Here is a 22,436-nt window from a genome sequence, read left to right as displayed (position 1 = left end):
AAATTGGACTAATAGGTATTGTTGAAGTCTGACTTCATAAATTTCAAGGTTTCACTGACTTCAGCTAGACAGTTCAATGTTCAAAAGCTAGAGGGCTTCATGGACATAAGGTGATGACCATGGGCTTCTCCTTTTTATAGACTCTCGCTGAAACTGGTGATCTTGATTCTGGGCTAGCTTTGAGAAGATTAAAGCATAGGCATGAGCTGGTGTGGAGATGGGAAGGAGAAAAGTAACATTTTCAGAGTACTTGACTTTCTTTATTTCAAAAGTAGTTACTATGATTAAATTAGCTAAGGCCAAATGCCATGTCGAGTTTTTCTAATCCCTATATAAATCTGTAACATAGCTATTTTATCCCAATTTTATACGTCGGATAACTGAGGCTCAGAGAGTTTAGGCTAGGCAGAACTAGGGAATCCAGTAGGTGTTTTAAAATACAAGTTAATTTGAATTTTGAACTATTAAGTGATTTAAATCAATCTTCTGATACACCGACCCCTCTATCTGGTGTGTCATCTAGATTGGTGACTTAAACTGTTGCTTAAAATGTGACTAAATTTAAATTTAAATTTTTTACTTATAAAATGATTTATTCAAGAGTAATAGCTATACTGGACACATAAAACACTGCTTTGGTAATTTTCTTTTTAGCTATAAAGATAGTAGCTGCATAAATATGCATTCAAATCTTTTTCTCCATAAATAGAGACCTAATTTATTGAGTAAATTAGGTCTCTATTTATGGTCTCTATTTAGGTCTTTATTTCTAGGCCTTCTGTTTTTTAACTTGAGGTCTTTAACTTTTCTTTTCTTGTGGACAACACAGCTCATCCTTTTAAGTTCAAAGTTGGTCAAATTCAAAACTCTTAAAAGCCTTGCTAAAATGACAACCTCAGCTTTTGCCTTCCCAGATCTATTCCCAACACTCCTACCCTGAGACCCTCTTGAAATCAGTCTCTCCTTGCTGATTTCTCAACATTTTGGTGAACCTCTTCTTTTTAGGTCTTTTCACTGCATGCCAAAGATTAAAAGGTTTTGTCTTACCGTGGAGGGCACAACCCATATCTTCTTCCTGGTACATTGTATGTGCTTAATACAGGCTTCTCCACTGAAGACTGCAATGTTGCTGCTTTGGAAATGAAGCAGGGTGGCATGACAAGTGAATATAACCCTCCATTACCTCTTAATACACAAAAGAATACTTCTCAGAATTTGAAAATACTGTGTGTTACATACACATCGCTGTGAAGGGCATGTTTGTCTTACTAGTAAAAGGCTTTCGCAGAGTGTGTTGCACAATAAGGCTTGTCTCTTGAGTGTTGTTTTACCTTAATGGAAATTTTAAAATGCAGAGTGAACAATAGATTCATTACTTTATCAAGGCAATTAGCCTCCACATAAAATTTGCTTGCAGGTTACTTCAGGTTGAAAACATTTTGATTGCTGATTGCATTTTTCTGTATTTTAAGTTCTGAGCTGTGTTCCATTTATATATATTATAGTCTCCTAGTGCCTTCTGCTGGGCCCAGTTAACTACATTATAAACCAATATACATGATACCCTGCAATCCTTCAGAATTAGTCTTTACCAGGTCATTCATGAGAGATAACTGTAGTGGAATGGAAAGAACACAGAACTCATTGTCTAGCAAACATGGTTTTCAACCCCATTCTGACATATGCTGGATGATTGGGGCAAAAGAGAGTAAAATAGAAACAATAATAGGATTGAAATTACAGGGTTGTCTTCAGGATTGATTGACTGTAGTGCCTGAAACATAGTAAGTGATCAATAAAGCTGAACTATTTTTATTATTATAATTGTTACTGATGATAATTAAGATAGAGGTTGGGTGAGCCTTTAAACTCATGGGGCCATCCTTAAGCCAGTCCAGCTATTGTCATGTACAGTGTCCCAAGCTACTTAATGGGACCCATCTTGCACTGTGCTTCTAGACTGGTTCTTAATTTTCATGTTGAGCTCTGTCCCTGGAGCTTAATAAATGATAGATAATGGTAGTTATTCTTATTGTTGTTAAACTTGTCTTTAGAGCAGCATTTCTAAATATGTTACCCAAATGAAATGTTCCCATAGGAAAGGTCCTGAGAGTAAAAACTGTTTGAGAAACAGCTGCTTGCCATCTCCCTGCCCTGGAGGTTTACACTGCACATTAGAATAATAAAGACTCTAAAGAGTTCTATCTCATTCTTATTTTATGCATATGAAATTGTTTTTGCAATTACAAAGTACCTCTCCCCAAGGAAATCTCTTCTGTTCTTGCTGTCTTCATTTTAAGATCAAGGACCTTTATCATTTTCCCACTCTATCCACTTCCGGAAAGTTTTGCAATATTGCAGTAGACAGGGGCTTTGAAATTGCAGTTACCAAGATCAGGCCACCAGGACCATAGAACATCAATCTTCTCATTAGAAATTTCCAGGTGGTTGGTGTTCTGTGCCATTTTCTAGCTTGTTATACAAGTTTTTCCAGCATCAAACATGCTTCAGTAGCCGGTAGGCTTTTCCTTTGATATCAACTAAATATTAAAGTATAGCCAATGCAACAGGGAGTGTAATCTTATATAGAGGCGTCCATGTACCATATATATGCCCCCATGGTACGATTCTGTGTGTCACACGCTTTACAGCCTGTCTTTCAGTTTACTGTGCATTAATATGACAGTGTACCAGTTTAGTGCCATAATGCCCATCTTGGACTAAAAGTTGTTTATGGTATATAGCTATCGAGCTAATGTCTCTTGGGTCACAAATAAATCCCACTTTAAGTATTACTATTTGAGCATTTTAATTTATAAAAGAGGTAAATGATAGTAATTATTCATTTTACTAATGGATTCACAAAGATTGCTTTGTAAGGCCTTTCTTAAGTAGACTATTTAAATAAGCATTGATTGATATACATCTTTCCAAGATCAAACCATTTTATTAAAGTAAGGGATAGATAGCAGCCTTCGGCTATGTGATTTGATTGCTTCCTTTAGCAGCATTCTCTGGATCTGAGTTTTAATTTATTTATTTCTGCATAGTCTGTAGATCTTGAAGAGGCTTTCATGACTAGAATATTTGTGAAATATTGTCATTCAGGTTTTTCCTTTTACCACTTAAGAAATATGTACTTTAGACCTGTGTTTTTATCATTTTGTATTCTGTGAAGGTACTTTTCTTTGGTTTTGTTTTGGATAGGTTTTGTTTGCACATTATAAATGACTTGTAGAGAAATCACTTAGGCATTTAAGGGGTGTGCCAATTTTTAGATCACCTGGATGTAATTAGTACACTATAGACATATGTTATCTAATGGTATTCATTTAACCTAAAAAAGATAAGAGCTTCTCAGAAATAGCAAACTCATTCCTGAGAACACCTAATGCATTGAGTGAATCATCCTGGAACTCTGAAGAGTTATAAGACTAAGGTCCTGTGGGAAATGACACAGCAAATATTTAAGAAAGGGCAGATGTAATGATCCTTCTAGAAAGGATCTTTATAAATCAGAAAGCTCAACTGATGGGGACTGAGAGGATGGATTAATTTTCCATCTGAAAAAGCTTTTCTTTAGATGCTATTTCTGTAAATGCCCTCATTCACACTGAGAACCATTATTGTGGTGGGGGGCAGTTACACTTTCTAGAAGCCCTCACAGGTTAGCCCAGTGGTGTTGAACTATTTTTCTATTCCCCAAGGAATTAGAAAGTACATGTATAAGAAGCCAAACAATTAAGCATCCTGATGTGAGTGTGGCTGCCACCATGGAACCAAGTGTAGTATAGAGCTTTAGACACTATTGTTGGGAAACTTAGAATTCAGTTTTTGTGAGACTGCCTCTGGAAAATGTCATCTTCATTTCCACCTAAGAATGAGCTTACTAAATAACAATATCAGTTGCCTACATTTTTAGTGTATACTATATGCCAGTCACTGTATTTTACAAACATGGTTTCATTTAGTTTCTGTTTTGCAGATGAGAAAACTGGGGCTCAGAAAGGTAACATGCCTGAAGTCACACAGCTTATAAGTAAAACAGTCAGAGTCCAGAGGTCAAGTTCTTAATTATAACAGTCCATTCCGAAAGGGTTTTCATGCTTACTGTGGGGGCCTAAAAAGGTAAAGGCCAAGTTACTTTTCCCTTTGAAGCAAAGGAAGTACTGAATTATTTTTATTTAGCTGCAGATTATGGAGCACCACTACGGCTTTACATGAATTATCTTTTGTAATCCTCCCAACAGTATTGTGAGTTTGATCTTATCATTTTCCCCTAATTTCAAGATGAAGAAATGAAGACTTGGAGTGTAAGTTTGAATTCACTTGCCCAAGGTCCACTAGCTAGCTAGTAAATTGTGGAGTTGTGATTTAACTCAGATCTGCCTGACTCCAAAGACCATAATCTTTAACTACTATGTATAATTGTCCCAATGAGCAACTCACAAGACCATCAAAACAGTCATTTTGACCACCAAATTTATCACTCACAACCAAGAAGCAGCGGTGATGGCTAAGAGAAGAAAATAATAGTGAAACGGATGTCCAGTCCAACCTTCCTGTGGTCTTTTTCAGTGGGCCTAGAGTCATCCTCTTTAAAGAAATGCTTTGCTCAACTGCTTGGGCTAATAGTCCTGTCTGCATAAGAAATGGATTGGGAGCTACCAGTGTGGTGGAGGAAATGTTCAAAGGAGAAAATGTTTGAGCAGGAATATTGTTCTGAAGCACAAATCGAGTAGGGCATATAATTCCCTTGCAGCAAGATGTAATAGTCTGCTCACCAAAGCAGAAAGACAGCATTCCTTTTCTTTAGGGGTTGTGAAGCTACAGGATAAGTGAAGGAAGGGATGTGAGTTAGAGGCTTTTTAATGTAGAAAACTATAATCACCCCTGATTCCTTCTCTTCACAAGCCAAATGGGCTCTTTGAATATACTTAGGCAGAATATTGGCAGAGTTCCATGAAAGATGGCCTGTATTTATGGCCAAGATCTTTGACACAGCTCCACTTTTAAGATGTGCTTTGTATCACTAAGAATAAGACATTGTTCTTATTATGTATCCTTAGTTATTCCTTAATTTTGACCTCCATAAAGTCAACTTTTACAAAAAGTATCAGTTTTGTTCTAACTTTTTAGATTATTTATACTCTGGAACATAATAAAAGAAGAATTTCACCTATTGCTCCTTTACACTGGAAAGTAAGTAGGTAAAGTGAATGCAAGATATACAGCCTTGCCATTAAGTCATCAGGTCAGTCATGTATCCTATTCTCTCCCTCTTTCACCTCCCACAGCAGATGTCCCTAAATTCTGCCACTTGGTTCAAGCCTCTGCCCCATCTATAGCCTACTGTATTACTCAGGATTCTCCAGAGAAACAGAACCAATAGGATTATGTCTGTCTATATCTGTATCTATCTCTATACTGAGAGAGAGTGATTGTAGGAATTGGCTCATTTGATAATGGAGGCCAAGAAGTTCAACAATTGCCACCTGCAAGCTGGAGAACAAGGGCAGCTGATGATAGAATTCAGTCCATGTCAGATGGCCTAAGAACCAGGGGAGCCTAGAACCAGGAGTGCCAATATCTGAAGGTAAGAGAAGATGGATATCCCAGTCCACACAGAAAGCAGATTTACCCTTCCTCTGCCTTTTTGCTCTATTTAGGGTCTGAATGGATTGGGTGATACCCACCACATTGGTGAGGATGATATTCCTACTTGGTCCATTCATTCCAATACTAATCAGAAAAAAACACCCTCACAGACACACTCAGAAATAATGTTTTACCAGCAATCTGGGAATCCCTTAATCCAGTCAAGTTTACACATAAAATTAACCATCACACCTAATCAGCAGATGAACTCCCAGAGTTACAGAAAAAAAGATCAGGTGAACTTCATCAGCTTCCCTTTTCTGTACCTTCAAACTTAGCAACATTTGCAGTTGCCCTCTGTTCCATTCCCCAACTCATAGGAAATTAACCTTCCAGCTCAAAGTTAATCCTCCTGTCTGCATGAGGTGTGGACCACCTTCCTGACCCTACAATGAACTTGATCTCAGTCAGTCCTTTTCTCTCCCTTACATTTCCGCTTTTTCCTTCCCACTGGCTGTGTTGTCATTCTGAATTATAAATATCTACAGGTAAAAGAGCTCTGGAGAATGGGTGCCTTTTGATGCTAACTGGCAGAAGCAGAGAACATAGGAAAATTAATTACAGGTTCGCTCCCATGCCTCAACTATCACCTATATAAAAAATAATCCATTGGTGTATGTTCTGATCTCTTAAATGGATATAATGATATGAACACGATATGGTTCTTTTGAGGGTCAAATGAAACAGTGCATATCCCTGAGCAATGTGTATCACCAAACATGGAAACTAGAAACTAGTAAGTGCTCAAAAATGATGACGCTTATGGTCATGGTATCATTTATAGTACTTATAGTAGTAAAGGGAGTAATTATATGGGGAAATTGAGCTGAAATATCTTCAAATTGTCCTTTACTCCTCCAATATTAATTTGGATGCCACAATCCTCTATGCCAATCTTTAGTCACAGTATTTAATAGATTGTAACTATAACCAAATTCTAGTCCAGTTTCATTTCCTCTCAAAACCACCCTGTTCAAGGCATACCAAACACCAATCATGCTGTAGACTTTTATGCCTCATGACTCTGTTCATCCTGTTCCCTCTGCTCTCTCTGCCTTTCCCCTCTTTATCACAAGACCTAGAATGATGCACCCTCATCAGTGATATGTTCCTCATCTCCACTTTACTGTGGGTAGAGTTGGTCATCCCATAGCCTTTCTATGTTTTATCCCACATTTATGTTTATTGTTGACTATGCTACACTTGGAACTTCTGGAGGACTAGGGTGAATTAAGCTTGGTATCTCTAGTGCCTAGGAACTCAGTAAGCCTACTGATTATCCTAATGGACAGCACTATGACCTCATGGCACTGCCCATCAGTTTAGGAACTGCTTGGCCACTTTGACCAAATATTATATCACATTATTGGAGATTCTTCTTTTATTTTATATTTTAAAGCTTTTAAATAGCTATGTTCCTTTCTTAAACATTCTAAATATGGAAATTAATACAATATTTGGTTTTCTCCTTTGTATTCCAATTGGTGATAAAAAACCAAACCTTTTAGCTTCTCGATTATAAGCAGGAGGTAGCCTCTTAAAAATAATTGACTCCAATAAGCAGAATTCCTTCTCAGCTATTCTTCTCTCAATCTCTGTGAGGCTGTGAATGATTTTTATGATTTCTCATCAATTCGAAAGACAACTATGCCATCTTCCCTGTTTAATGTGTGAGCCCACTTAGCAAACTTGGAGGCAGTAATTATCATCAAGTTATTCTTTCATCCAAGATGCAAAGCACAGCTTCAGTATTTAGCAAAGAGTTGCAGATAAGAGAATCTGATTGGCTCAGCCTTGATTCTGTTGACAGGGTCAGGGGTATGATTCTGTTAGGCAGGAAATTGATTGAGGAAGGATGAAGCATGCAGGGCTCCCATAGCCAAGGGACTAGTTTGTTGCTTACTTTTGAGGCTTGCATCCTTGTGACAGTTAATAGTTTGTTTACATATTATTCATTGGCTGCAGGTGTCCTAAAGACCTTACTTTGCTTTTCCTGCAAGGAAATCAGACCCTTTCTTCCAAAAGTGGATTTTCTTCACTTGTTGGCAACTTCAAGTTTAGAAGTGACCTAAAAGGTCAGTTTATCTAAATGTCTTCTTTTATTCTTGTTTGAATCATTTCAGTACCATCCGTACTTCTAACTTGAGCATCGTGGTTACGATATCTAGTTTATCCACTAACAAGTATTTGACCTTGGGCATAGTTTTTAACCACTCTGAGCCTTAGCTTACATATGTGTAACATGATCACAATATTAGTACCTAACTATTGAGATCATTGTGAATATTCAATGAGGAATATAGAGGGAAAGTTGACTTTTACTGTTATTGATTTTATTTTTCCTCCTACCTCTACCCCCTCCTGTGGGACCTTGCAGAACTAGCGCAATTACCTTCAGACCTCTGAAAACCTTTATTGATGTCCTCAAGAGTCTCAATGAAGAAGCATTATCTATGACCATTACCTCAAATTGGTCACTCTTTCTTTTAGGAATTTGATTGTGAGGATTCAATCAGGAGTAAGTAGGATGAAAGACATTATTCATTGTTATCAGTTATCTGAAAATTCTCATATAAGTAAAATTACTCAATCAATGAACATTCTAACAGGCTAAGGCCTGGCTTCAAAACAGTCATCTAAACATTTTAAGAAAGACCCTGTAATTTCAGGGCCTATTTTGATTTCACGTTGCAGAAAAAAACTGTCTCAGAGAAGATGTATTTTCTATTAGAAGACTAAAACATCAATTTTTAAAAGGTTCTTTGGTTTGGCATACCAAATCTCTGAATATTTTATCCTCTTTTTTTCACACTCTCACTTTCTTAAATCAACTATAATACCAGGTTTTAAAATAAGGTTTCTCTAAGTTATTGACATTTTGAGCCAGATAACTTTGTTGTGGTGGATTGTCTTTTGCATTATAGGATTTTTAGCATCATCCCTCGTCTTCTACCCTTGACATACAAGTAGTACACTAGCCCTGCCCTCAAATTATGACAACCAAAAATGTCTCTAGACATTTGCCAAATTTGCCCCGGGTGGTGGCACAAACATTCCCAGTTGAGAATCACTGATTTAAAACATTTTGTCCATTTTGAAGCCTCAATGCAAGAACATGGGATGAATTCCCTATTTTAGAAAAGAAACAGAAGAAAATGATGACCAAGGCAGATTTTTTCCAAAGGATGATGTGGGTCAATCCAATTCAATTTCCAGATGTTTTTGTAGTGTGTATCTAATGTAAGGAATTGTGTTTTACTCGTATTCCTATTAATTGATGTTCTCATCATCTGATCAGAGGTTATGCTCATGTTTTAATTTCTACTGGAGATTCACAGATTAAACACTTGGGTTGAAGAATGAATTTTGAAGGCAGATGTTCCCCATTTGTCCCCCTAGATCTGTTCTGTACTATTTTTAGGGACCTGCTTTGTCCAAATGATGTGGGCTGAGTGAATCACCTAGGGTCTCTTGCCCTCTGGCTTCAAGTCAATTCACATTAGAGCAGACCAGTAGGGAGCACTGACAAGTGATTGGAAGAAAGAAGTAGAGAAAGGTTGGATTTCCTCTGTTTTCAGCCACAGTTTCTTTCAGTTGATTCTTCTTCCAAGGCTACTTCTCTCTCTGGCTTCCAGTAATAACTGTCTTCCCTTGCCCTTTCAGGTTTAATTGGGATAACAATTTTCTATTCTTCACTCCTGGGAGCTTCACCATTCTGTAGGATTTCCCTGAATGCTGCCCATGTTTCCATAAATGGTCCCTTTGTTAGACACTCTTCAGTTCCTCCCTTGAATATGCCATCTGTTCCCTTCCAGGAAGCTGCCCGTATGAGATTAACCTTCTTTTTCAGTGAATCCAGTTAGTTTTGGGTAACTTGTTTCCATCAGGGTATTTACTGCCCCTGAGGTGTTTTACAAATTTCCCATCCCTATATTTTTAACTCAGGTCCAGGAAAGTTGTTGACAAACCTTAGCATTATGATGTATAACAGAGTGAAGGTAAGAATTTTTTTTGATTTCTTTAATGTGAAGAATATGGTGGTTACGCCTGTCTTCATTTCTGTAGGAAGAGATCAAGGAGGCTTTGTCTTTGCTTTAGAATGGTTCTAACCAAACAGTAAAATCCTGGACAGAGAAACTATCATATTCTTGATCTGATCTGACCTAGAGTTTCAGTGCGTATTTATGATCATATTATCTTCAGCATGAATAATAGCCAACAGATAACTGCGTACCTCTCATATATGATGACCTGTACTAAGTACTGGGTACAGGGATGCAGAGTGTATGAGCCTTAGTCCTCTATCCCAGATTGAAGATACTGGGCTGGGCATGTAGACTATGGGAAAATAATTTTATTTTTTTTGAAAGCCTTGAAATCATCTTTCTTTTATAATCTTCCTCACGTCAATCAATCTGCTCACCTTCAGTACCCCCAATCTGTCACATGTAGTCAACAAATCATAGAAATCTCCCCCTCTAGAGCAGCACTGTCCAATAGTAGCATAATATGAGCCACATTAAAAGTAATTTTATATTTTCTAGCAGCCACATTAAAAAGGTCAAAATAAACAGGTAAATTTAATTTTAATAATATATTTTATTTAATCTAATATGTCAAAAATTTTGTCATTTCAGCATTTAATCAATATAAAGTTTTTAGTGAAATAGTGTATTTTTAAAATATTTAGTCCTTAAAATTTGTGTATTTTATGCTTACAGCACATCTCGATGTCCATAGCAAATATTCATTGGAATTATTTAGTTTGTATTTTGATTTTATTGAATTAACTTTTGAAAAAGTAGAGATATACTGTCCAAGTTGTTCCAAATACACCTGAAAATTTTGCAGTAACTACATTGGATACTAGTTTTTGTATTCAAATTGAAATTAATCAGAATTTTAAGTAAATTATATATGTGTTCCTTAATTACATTACCACATTTCGGCTACTAGTAGATACTGTATTAGACCATGCAGGTCTAAATTATCTCTAGAATGCATTTTTTTCACTTCGCTAACAAAGCCTTAGATGAAAACTTTCCCATTAATTGTTTGGACTGTCAACCACATTCAACCTCTTTTTCTTTAATCCTCTTCCCCCTTATTCAAGGCCATCATCTTCACTGATTCCTGAAGGATTTTGGTAAAACCCATGTCTGATCACATTTCACTGCTTAAGGATTCTTCTTTGCCCACTGTTGACTACAGGATAAAGCCCAATTTCCTTAATAGGGCCTGCTAGGTCCTCCCTGACCTAATCTCTGTCCACCTCCCCACCCTCTTCTTCTGCCTGTCCTCTGCTTCTGACACACTGGGCTATTCCCCATTCTCAAAGACCACCTTGCACAAATAACTCTCTCCACAAATTCACTTGCACTAAGTTCTCCCAAATTCTACTCTTTATTTGGGGTCCAGAGTAATTGCCACAGAAGCCTTCCTGCAAGAAGCTTTCCACTAGCCCTGCTGCCAGGAAACATTAAGGTCCCCATTTGTATCTCAAATAATACACTTTTCTCATTTTATTATCTTCAGATGTGAGTTGATCTGGCTCATGAACTAATCTGGAAGCTCAGAGCAAGGGTCGACAGTCCACAAACCCTAGGCCAAATTGTGTTTTACTAAATAAAGTCTTACTGGAACACAGCCACACTCATTCATGTACATATTGTCTTTTGCTCTGTTTATATGCCAATGTAACAGAGACTGAATGACCCACAAAGGCTGAAATATTTATTATATGGCCTTTTACAGGAAAAGTTTGCCTACCTCTGTCCTAGAAGATTGGGGCTCTCTCTCACCCAAGTTCTGTGCTTAGCACAGCACCAGGCACATGGCAAGTTCTCAGTAAATATTTGTGGAATTGAACAACAGATGTATTGAATGAAATTGGATTGATGAGTTGATGCTTTTGTCTGTCATTAATAAGATTTTTGAGGACAGAAAATCCTTTTCTGCTACCTCTTTAGAATTCTTTACGATATCTATCTTGTTACCACTTTATAACAATTTGCTTGAATAAAACAATTTACTACCTTCATCCTTTCCTAGTATTATGTACTTTAATTTATATGTGATTTTATTTGTTTTAAAAGGACACATATTGATTAAATCTTGAGAAGTTGGGTGGCTCCAACACGCAGAAGTGGCAGAAGCTATGCCTTTAAGTTCTGGCTTAATCTTTGGCCTAATTGGTTACTTTGGATAAAACACTTGACCCTAACTTATTAGTGTTATTTTCTTATTGGTGTAATTTTCTTTAGTGCAAATTACAATATTCCTCCTTCAAATTATTGCTTGTAGTGTGTGTGCAGTTTTATAATGAGTACTATTAATATAACATAGATTTTCCTGCAGGTATTTTTCCTCCAGAGGATGGAAGAACAAGCACTATCTGTACTAATTTTGAATATCACTTAGAGTTGGCCTCCATTATTAAAAATTTTCTTCTTGGGTGAAGACATTGCTTGCCATCAATAATCCCATCATAACTGAGATTAACACTAAAAGATCACTTGGCTTTCAGTTCTAATGTTGCATTTTAAAACTAGAATTCTGAAAGCAAAAGTCAGAGGTGGCTTCCACACTTGAGCCATACCTTTATGAATGAAGAACTTGAAGGATGAGAAGCTAAAGATCTTGTAGAGGTCTGGAGGCTTTATGACATGGGGTGAAAGATGGAGAGGCTGTCATTGGGAAGTTCCATTTCTAGGAAGACTTTCTATTTGATAGTGGTTAGAGGCATTCATTATCCAGATCCACAACTAGTGTTATAGTTTAGGTTTCTACCTGCTTTTTCTCAGAATTCTTAGGTTAATGACAGACTCGACTTACTGAACACTGCTACATACCATTTATATATCTTGTTTATATAGGTCATCTCTTGTCCTCACAATAACCCTGTGAGGTAGATACTATTATCTTCAATTTACGGGCAAGGATACTAAACCTTAAAAGACTAAAGTCCTTGCTCCCAGGTCACATAACAAGAAAGTGGCAGATCTGGGATTCGAATCCACGTCTTAACCACCGTAGAAGCTGTAGCATTTTCTGAAAGTAATTAGGCTTTGGGAAGGGGATGAAATTTACCCATTCTGTGCTTTGAAATACTCTGCTTTTTTTATTTGAAGGTTTTAGTCCTAGAGCTAGAAGGGGCTATAGAAATCCCCCCACCTAATCCTAAGAGGTCGAACAACTTGCCCACATTATCTCAGCTAAGTTAGTGGTAAATACTCTAGTTTCCTGACTCCTAGTCCTATGTTCCTCATACTACATCCCAGTTCACATTTTTGATTGGACGTAAACAAGTATACACTCACTTTATTTTTTATGTATTTTTATTTTTTATTAATATTTATTTTTATTTTTTAATTATAGTCAACATGCAATATTATATTGGTTTTAGGTATACAACATAGTTATTAGACTGTTATATAATTGATAAAATGATTACCCCAATCAATCTAGTACCCATTTGACGCCATATATAGTTGTTACAGTATTATGGACTATATTCCTTATGCTGTACTTTACATCCTGTTGACTATTTCATAACTACTAATTTGTACTTCTTAATCTCTTCCCCTTTTTCACCCATCCTGCCAAACCCCTCCCATCTGGCAACCCTCAAAATACTCTCTGTATCTATCTTTATTTCTGTTTTATTTGTTCATTTATTTTTTTTAATTTCACATGTAAATGAAATCATATGATATTTTTTTGTCTTTCTCTGACTTATTCCACTCAGCATAATACCCTTCCAGGTCCATCCATGTTGTTGCAGATGGCAAGATTTCATTTATTTTTTTATGGCTAATATCCCATTGTATATCTGTACTACCTCTTCTTTATCCATTTATTCATGGATGGACGCCCGGGATGCCTCCATAGCTTGGCTATTGTAAATAATGCTGCAATGAATATATGTATGCACATGTCCCTTTGAAGTAGTGTTTTGGGTTTCTTCAGATAAATATCTAGAGATGAGTTTACTAGGTCTTTCTTTATCTCTTGTTATAGACTTCGTTTTAAAGTCTATTTTATCTGGTATAAGTATCGCTACCCCAGCTTTTTTTCTTTCAATTTTCATGAAATATATTTTTCCATCTCTTTACTTTCAGCCTGCATGTGACGTTCAATCTGAACTGAGTCTCTTGTAGGCAGCATATGTAAGGGTGTTGTTTTCTTATCCATTATGTCACTCTATGTCTTTTTATTAGAGTGTTCATTTTTTTACCTTTATTTTTTTCAATTATAGTTGACATTCACTATTACTTTAAGTTGCTTTCAGGTGTTCAGTGTAGTGGTTAGACATTTATTTAATTTATGAAGTGATTCCCCAATTAGTCTGGTACCCACCTGGCACTATACATATTTATTACAATATTATTAACTATATTCTCTATGCTGTACTTTACATCCCTGTGACTATTTTGTAACTACCAATTTGTAGTTCTTAAATCTTTACCTTTTCCACCCAGCCCCCAACACCATTTATTGAAGAGTCTGTCTTTACCCCATTGTATATTCTTGCATTCTTTCTCATAGATTAAATTATCAGATAGAAGTGGGTTATTTCTGGACTCTCTGTTCTGTTCCATTGATCTCTGTGTTTATTTTTATACAAGTACCATGCTGTTTTGATTCCAATGGCCTTGTAGTATAGTTTGATATCAGGTAGCATGATACCTTCAACTTTTCTCTTCTTTCTCAAGATTGCAATGGCTATTTGGGGTTTTATAGTTACATATAAGTTTTAGGACTATTTGTTCTAGTTCTGTGAAGTATGTCATTGGTATTTTGATGGGGATTGCATTGAATCTATAGATTGCTTTAGGTAATATGGACATTTTAATGATGTTAATTCTTCCAGTATATGTTTCCATTTATTTGTATCTTCTTCAATGACATAATTTTCTGAGTACAGGTCTTTTACATTGGTTAAATTTATTCCTGGGTATTTTATTTTTTGATACAACTGTAATGGAATTATTTTCTTAATTTCTTTTTCTGATAGTTTGTTATTGGTATATAAAAGTGCAACTGATTTCTGAATATCAATTTTGTATCCTGCTACTTTACTGAATTCATTTCATTTATCAGCTATAATATTTTTTTGGTGGAATCTTTGGGGTTTTCTCTATATAGTATCATGTCATCTGCAAGTAATGACAGTTTTACTTCTTCCTTTCCAATCTAGATTTTTTTTTGCTTTATTTTTGTAACTAGGACTTCCAATACTATGTTTAATAAAAGTGCTGAAAGTGGACATCCTTGTCTTGTTCTGATCTTAAGGAAAATGCTTTTATCTTTTTCTCATAGAGTATGATGTTAGCTGTGGGTTTGTCATACATGGCCATTATTATGATGAGGTATGTTTCCTCTATTCCCACTTTGCTGAGAGTTTTTTTTTTTTATCATAAATGGATGCTAGAGTTCAACAAATACTTTTTCTCTATGTATTGATAGGATCATATGATGTTTTTCTAATGTGCATTTTTTATATTAGTTTCAGGGATACAGTACATTGGTTATGAAGTAATCCCCCTGAGTACTCTATTACCCATCTGGCTCTACACATAGTCATTGCAATACTATTGTCTGTACAGCCTATGCTGTACTCTATGTCCTCAGGTCTATTTCGTAACTACTAATTTGCATTTCTTCATCCCTTCACCTTTTTCTCCCAGTCTCCCAACCCCCTTCCCCTCTAGCAGTCATCAGATTCTCCCCTGTATCTATAAGTCTGTTTTTGTTTAGTTTATTCTTTTGTTCCTTAGATTCTGCATTTAAGTGAAATCATATAATATTTATATTTCTTTCTGACTTATTTCACTCAGCATAATATCCTCTAGGTCCATCCATGTCTTTGCAAATGATAGGATTTCATTTTTTATGGCTGAGTAATATTCCGTTATATAGATGTACCATAACTTCTTTATCTAATCATCTGTTGATGGGCATTTAGGTTGCTTCCATATCTTGGCTATTCTGAATAGTGCTGCCATGAACATGGGGGTGCATAGATCTTTATGAACTAGTGTTCTGGTTTTCTTTGGATAAATACCCAGAAGTGCAATTGCTGGTTTATAAGGTAGTTCTATTTTTAATCTTTCTAGGAATTTCCATACTGTTTTAAATAGCAGCTGTACCAATTTGCAATCCCACCAACAGTGTACAAGGGTTCCTCTTTCTCCACTTCCTCACCAACACTTGTTCTTTGATTTATTGATAATAGCCATTCTGACAGGTATGAGGTGATATTTCACTGTGGTTTTAATTTTAATTTTAATTCGCATTTTTCTGATGATGAGTGACCCGAGCATCTTTTCATATGTCTATTATCCATATGTATTTCCTCTTTGGAGTAATACCATAAGATCTTCTGCCCATTTTTAAATAAAATATGAAACACTCCACAAATTTGTGTGTCATCCTTGTGCAGGAGCCATGCTAATCTCTGCATTGTTCCAATTTTAGTATATGTGCTGTCAAAGTGAGTACCATCCTATGTCTTTTGATTGATACATTTACTCTATTTACATTTAAAGTAATTATTATAGATATGTGGTTATTGCCATTTTATTATTCATGTTTTTAATTATTTTCTTCTTTTCTAAAAAAGTCCCTCTAACATTTCTTGCAATAATGGTTTAGTAGTAATGAACTCTTTTAGCTTTTTCTTATCTGGGAACTCTTTATCTGTCCTTCAATTCTAAATGATAGCTTTTCCGTATAAAGTAATTTTGAACCACTTTGGATATTTCGGTCCCACCCATTTTATTATAAGATTCATTTTAAGAAAATTATTTTTGCTGAAGGAAGGGGAAAGAAAAGGAAACAGTACTCCAGAAATAAACCAAAGATGATTTGTTTTAACCAAATCTGCAGAGAATCCAGCCAGGGATGCCAGCACACACCAAACTGCCTCTCCCAGAGTTCTGTTGACAGTCTGGACTACCGTGAACACCTCTTTAGATCTCCCTGAGCCTTCATTTCTTATCTGTAAAATAAGGAACATGAACAGGGTAAAATCTAAGGTCCTTTCTGGCCCATAGTTTATGATTTTAGTACTGTGATGCAGAGGTGCCAGGACCAATTAAAAGAGATTTTGACTCAATATAAGATTTTTTTTTCAAATGGGCATGGCCTTCCTAAAATGAATTTGGATACTTTAAGAAGTGAGGCATTTTCATATTCAAGCAGAAATGGACAGGGACTCTATACAAGTTATTCAGATATTAATGATTGGATTGAAATTATGAGTAGGCCTGTTTCTATACTTCCACTCTGCGAGATATGTGATGTATTAAAGTTTCCAGGCATAACCACACAATCTGACTCTGTGGTTAACTACATACTCATTGAACAACTGGTTATTGATCATCTTTGAGGATTCCAGGTACTGTGCTGGAACTGGGGACATTAGGACTTTGGACATAGCCTCTGTTCTGAATGTCATAGATCAGGGGTCAGCAAATTATAGCCCTTAAGCGAAATCCCACCAATCCTCTCTTTTGCTAAATAAAATTTTATTGGAACACAGCCATACCCATTTATTTTCATGGCTTGTTTTACACTACTACAGCAGAAGTGAGTAGTTGCAACAGAAACCATATGGCCATTAAAACCTAAAATATTTACTGTTTGATTTGTTTATAGCAAAAGTTTGCCATCCCTTGTTGTAGACAAACATGTATATCTTTAATTTCACTCTGGTGGCCTAAGTACAAGACTGGAGGAGGCACAAAGGCAGCACATATAATTACTTCTTCTTTTAGAGGGATCAGGAATTTTTCAGAGAAATTAAACCATATAATCATGCCATCTTTAAGTGGGAAGAGATGTTAGCAGTTACAACTGTCCTAATTTCTCATCCATTTCTCTGCATATTTGTCTCTACAGCCTCTCTGATACACTGACATTTCTTTAAAAAAGAAAGCATACATGTTCCCTACAGAGAAGTGGCAAAGATCCATCTGGAACTTATTCTTAAATTTTATAGAATTTAGCCTGCCAATTTATGCAGAAAAAGTGTGAGAGATCTATAGGTAGCTTTTGCATTTTAAAAGGGAATAAGAAACACTGGTTTTGATGTTGCTCTTTGAGTTTCAAATGAAGCATGCTCTTAAGTCTTTATCTGGCCCATATTGACGACATTAATCTGTAGAAAACTTAAGGGAATAAGGGCTTGAGGCCTGTCATCCTTCCCATACAGAAGGATACAAGCCCATTTTCTGCAGCCATGCTTTTACTGCCCTTGAGTATGCCTAAGTTGGCTAAGCAGGACTCACAATACTCAATGACTAAATTTAGGGAGACATAGAAGAATAAGCAGATCACCTCCATCACTTTTACCTTAATATCATTCAGTACCTCCTGGGGTACTCATCACACAGGAGGAATTCCTAAGATAAATGGTGTTGACTGATTGACTTCTAGAATTTATTGTCAGTCTGAAGAGGACTTCAACAGTGTGATTAATGATTTGTTGAATATTCTGTTCACATATATGTTCAAAGACTTAAATCTCTAATTATTTTTAAAATGCAATGTGAGATGAATACTATAACAAATGAGATTTCTGAGAAATTCATGAAAGACTCCTTAGAACAGCAGTCTCCAATCTTTTTGGCACCGGGGACCGGTGCTCCTATGAGAACCTAATGTCTGATGATCTGAGGTGGAGCTGAGGCAGTGATGCTAGCGCTGGGAAGCGGCTGCAAATACAGATGAAGCTTCGCTCACTTGCCTGCCGCTCACCTTCTGCTCTGCAGTCTGGTTCCTCACCAGTACTGGTCTGTCGCTTGGGGATTGGGGACCCCTGCTTAAGAGGAAAAAAAATCATTTTTTTCTTTTACTTTTAATTTTGGCATGATTTCAGATATCCAGTAAAGTCACAGAACAATGCACTCCAGTAATACTCTTCCCTAAATTTTTGCAATTATAGTGCTGCAATAAATAACCTTAGGCTTATGTATTTTCATATTGTTGGAGATATGTGTTCAGGGTAAATCCTGATAAATAGGACTGGTGAGTCAAAAGGTCAGTCAGTACATTTATAATTTGGTTAATATTGCCGGATTTTCTTCATAAGGTTTGTACCAATTTACATTCCTATGAGCAATATATGAGAGTACCAGTTTCTCCAAAGCTTCACCTACGGAGTGTTACATGTGAAAATTTTTGTCAATCTGATAGGTGAGAAATGGATTCTTAATGTAGTTATAACTTGTATATCATTTATTATGAGTAAAGGTGATTTTTTTTCATAAGCTTGAAGACCATTTTAATACCTTTTTTTGTGAGTTGTCTTCATATTTGGCCATTTTTCTATCCGAGATTTTTTCCTTCAACTTTTAAGGATTATTTATATATTAGAGATAGCTATTTATTTGTCATATATGTTGTGGATATTTCTCCTTGTTTGTAGGTCATCTTTTTATTTTGTATTTATTGACATGCTTTAGTTTTTTAAATTGTTGTTATTCAGTGAGATTTAACAATCATTCGTTTTATTTTATCTGGATTTGGAATTCTAGATAGAAGACATCTTACTATACCCAGGTTAAAGAGGAATTTACCCATATTTTATTCTACTGCCTGAATGGTTTCACTTTGCATTTAGATCCTTGATCCATTTGGAACTTACTCTTATATGTGATGTGAACTGCAGATCAAATTTATCTTTTTCCAAATGGCTAAACTTTGTCCCAGCACCATCTATCAAAATGTCTATCTTTGCTTTAGTTATTTACTATATCATCTTTATTGTGTACTAAAGTTCCATATCTACTTGGGTCTAATTTTGAACATTCTATCCTTTTTCACTGATCTCTCTATTGATCTGCTAGTACCACACCTGTTCAATTATAGTGGCTTTATAATATGTTTTATTGTCTAATAGGGCTAGTACCTGCTCATGGTTTTTCATTTTTTGTATTTTCATGGCTATTGTTAATTTTTTCACATGAGGTTCAGTGACAACTTGTCTAACTCTATAAAAAAATGTTGTTGGTGTTTTTATTGAGATTATATAAGTGTATAAATTAAATTTATAAATGAAGTGACCCATTTATACTATTGAGCCATCCTATCAAAGAACAAGGGAATTCCTCCTTTCCATTTCTTCAAGTCTACTTCTGTGTCTTTTATGAGTATAAAACCTTTCAGAAAATTAGATTTTTCTTTGGAAAATTGAAATTATTCAAAACATGAGAAATATATTTGATGCTCATGCAATTTATATATATTACAAGTAGAAAAGAAAAAAATCAATCATTCCAGACTTGTTCCAATTATATTCCAAGACAAGAACGTCCTAGTATACCATTAACTCATTTATTCATTCAGTCTCATCACTGACTTCATGAAGGCAGAGAGCAGGTTGCTAAAATCAAAGAGAATAGTTAAATGGTCTAGAATTTTCATATAAACTCAACAAGTGTAGAAAATTCTTTACCGAGGTTCAAAAGTAGAATTACATAGGTAAATGTCACATAAAAACTGCATTAGCTGCAGCGCTTTTGATACCTGGTGGAGGTATCTAGATTGACCCATTCACTTAACAGGAGTCAATACTTTCTATTTAGCAGCTGTTAAAATGGGATATTCACCCAAGCTTCATTAAAGCACTTGTGGCGACCAGATCAAGGCAAGCAGTGCACTGCTTTTGTTGGAACAACTTGTAGGTAGCTCTCTCTTTATTTGTGAAGAATTCTAAATTAACAGAAACATGGGCAAATTAGGGAGAATCTGGAGGAGAACACCCAGAGATGTCAAGGGGTCAAAAAAGCATGTGCCATGAAGAATTGTTGAAAGATATGGAGATATTAGCGAGAGGGAAGAGAAAACACATCTTTCGATAAATAGGTCTCAGGAGCTCAGCAACGCTGAGCAAGAAGCAACAGAAAAGTGACAAGGAGCAGCTCTTGGTTCAATTTTGATTTCCTAAGAAACTTTTAGTTGACCAAAGAGTTTGTGGGGAATGGGGAAGGGGTGGAGGAAAGGGTACCGAAAAAGAGAATGAGAATGAGAGAATGAACTATAAATGGGATAACTGCCCAAGCAGAGAGCTCAATTAGGAGGATGCTGGCAAAGTACAGGCAGAAGACAATGGTGGTTTGCCCTAGACTCTAGAGTGATAGTGGGGATGATGGAAAGTAATTGGCTTTGGAATATATATTATAGGTGAAATTAATGAGATTTGTTGATGGATTGGATGTAGGAGATGAGGGAGAGCCAAGAATGAAGGATGAACTTTAGGTTTTGGGTTAGAATAACTGAGGGGATTATGGTACCATTTACAGAGATAGGGCATATTGGGTGAAAATCAGGATGGACTAGTGGTGGGATTGGAAAGTTAGAATCCTCTTATGATCATGCCAATTTTGAAATGCCTCCTAAACATTGAAGTGAAGATATTTGGTATGCAGTTGGCTTTATGAATGTGGAAATAAAGGGACAAGTCAATAATAAAGCTATTGATTGTTCATAGCTCTCACCTTTATGATTGATTTTTAGTGATTTGACCCAGAGCTAAGTGGTTCATTATTATGTATATATACTGTCCATCCTAATGGAGCCTCTAGTCTGATTTGGGAGGCAGGACACCATTTTAGAAGAATCCAAGAAGCAAAAGTAAGCAATTTAAAAAAAGAGATGTGGTAGAAGTGATAAATGCAAATGAAGGCCTGAGAAGAGAGAGATAATTGAAGCCTGCAGTAAGGCTTCCTGCAAGAGGTAGCATTTGTTCTGGGTCTTGAAGGCTATGCCCAGGGAGAAAGGAAGGGTGTGAGTATTCAAAGATCTGATAAAATACAATGTAGCCTTAGTCCTCTGTGAGAGTATACTTCAGTATGGCTTGACTTGATGACTTTGACATACCTGAGAGTGCCCTGGGTGCTGTACTCCACTTTGCTTTGGGGTGGAAATGCCCCAATTTTGCTGTAGTGTTTTTGCTCATGGTTAAGGGATATGGAATGGATAATGGAGGCACATGAGCATATGACTTTTAAAGAATCTCAAATATTTGTGGCCTATCTCTATTACCGGAGATAATCACCTCCTTCTGGGATTACACTATCTGTTTGGACCAGGATGCAGAATGGTTTCCTCACTCAGTTTCTCAGGTGGAGAAGTTTCTCAAGTATATTTCCTTCAGGTAGAAGGAAATACAGATGTGCAGGTGGAAGGGCACATGGGGAGAAAAGCACTTCTTGCACTTGGAAGTGATGACAATGCACTATGACTATAGACAGCAGGTTGCGTGTTTCTGCTAAGGCAGCTGCCACCAACAAGAGCACAGGCTGTGCTATTCTAGGAAGTCACCAAATCTGATTATAGCTCTTGCTCATTTTACCTTGTGATACATTCTTTCAAGTCCATCTATGTTGTTCAGCGCCAAATTCATGTCCTCATATCGCCACCTTGAGATAGAACTCAGCTTCCCTTCTCTAGCTTTGCTGAAGGGATGTCCTAAAACAGTAGTTTTCAAACTGTCCTTGGGAATCATAGGGGTTCTGAGCTGCAGAGTGCTAGGAGAGAGTTGATGCAGTTAGGGGACAGATACATTCAGGGCAGGACTAAAGGCCACCTCCCCATGCAGACTGGCACTGCTTTTAATTGTTTTATATTTTGAGTGCTACATATTGTTTCTTTTTTAGAAAGTTTGAAATTCATTGTACTAAAAAGTACAAATAATAGATTCAAACAATAGATTCAAACTCTTAATTTGACTAGATTCTCTTCTTAAGTTGGGATTTTTTTAAAAAGAATTT

General features: G+C 36.3%; 1 protein-coding gene and 1 non-coding gene across 3 annotated transcripts in view; one reads left to right on the top strand and one right to left on the bottom strand.

Annotated features, from left to right (window-relative positions):
- The window catches only part of FGF13 (fibroblast growth factor 13), a 457,427-nt gene that overhangs the window by 286,821 nt on the left and 148,170 nt on the right, over nucleotides 1-22,436 (top strand). The gene's annotated exons all lie outside the window — the stretch shown is intronic.
- Nucleotides 16,058-16,161, bottom strand: LOC118608134. Its single transcript, XR_004952932.1, has one exon. It is a non-coding gene; the product is annotated as a U6 spliceosomal RNA (small nuclear RNA).

The sequence above is a fragment of the Rousettus aegyptiacus genome, unplaced genomic scaffold (assembly GCF_014176215.1).
Source record: "Rousettus aegyptiacus isolate mRouAeg1 unplaced genomic scaffold, mRouAeg1.p scaffold_m13_p_9, whole genome shotgun sequence".
Taxonomy (NCBI): Eukaryota; Metazoa; Chordata; class Mammalia; order Chiroptera; family Pteropodidae; genus Rousettus; species Rousettus aegyptiacus.
This window is presented reverse-complemented; position numbering and strand designations above follow the sequence as displayed.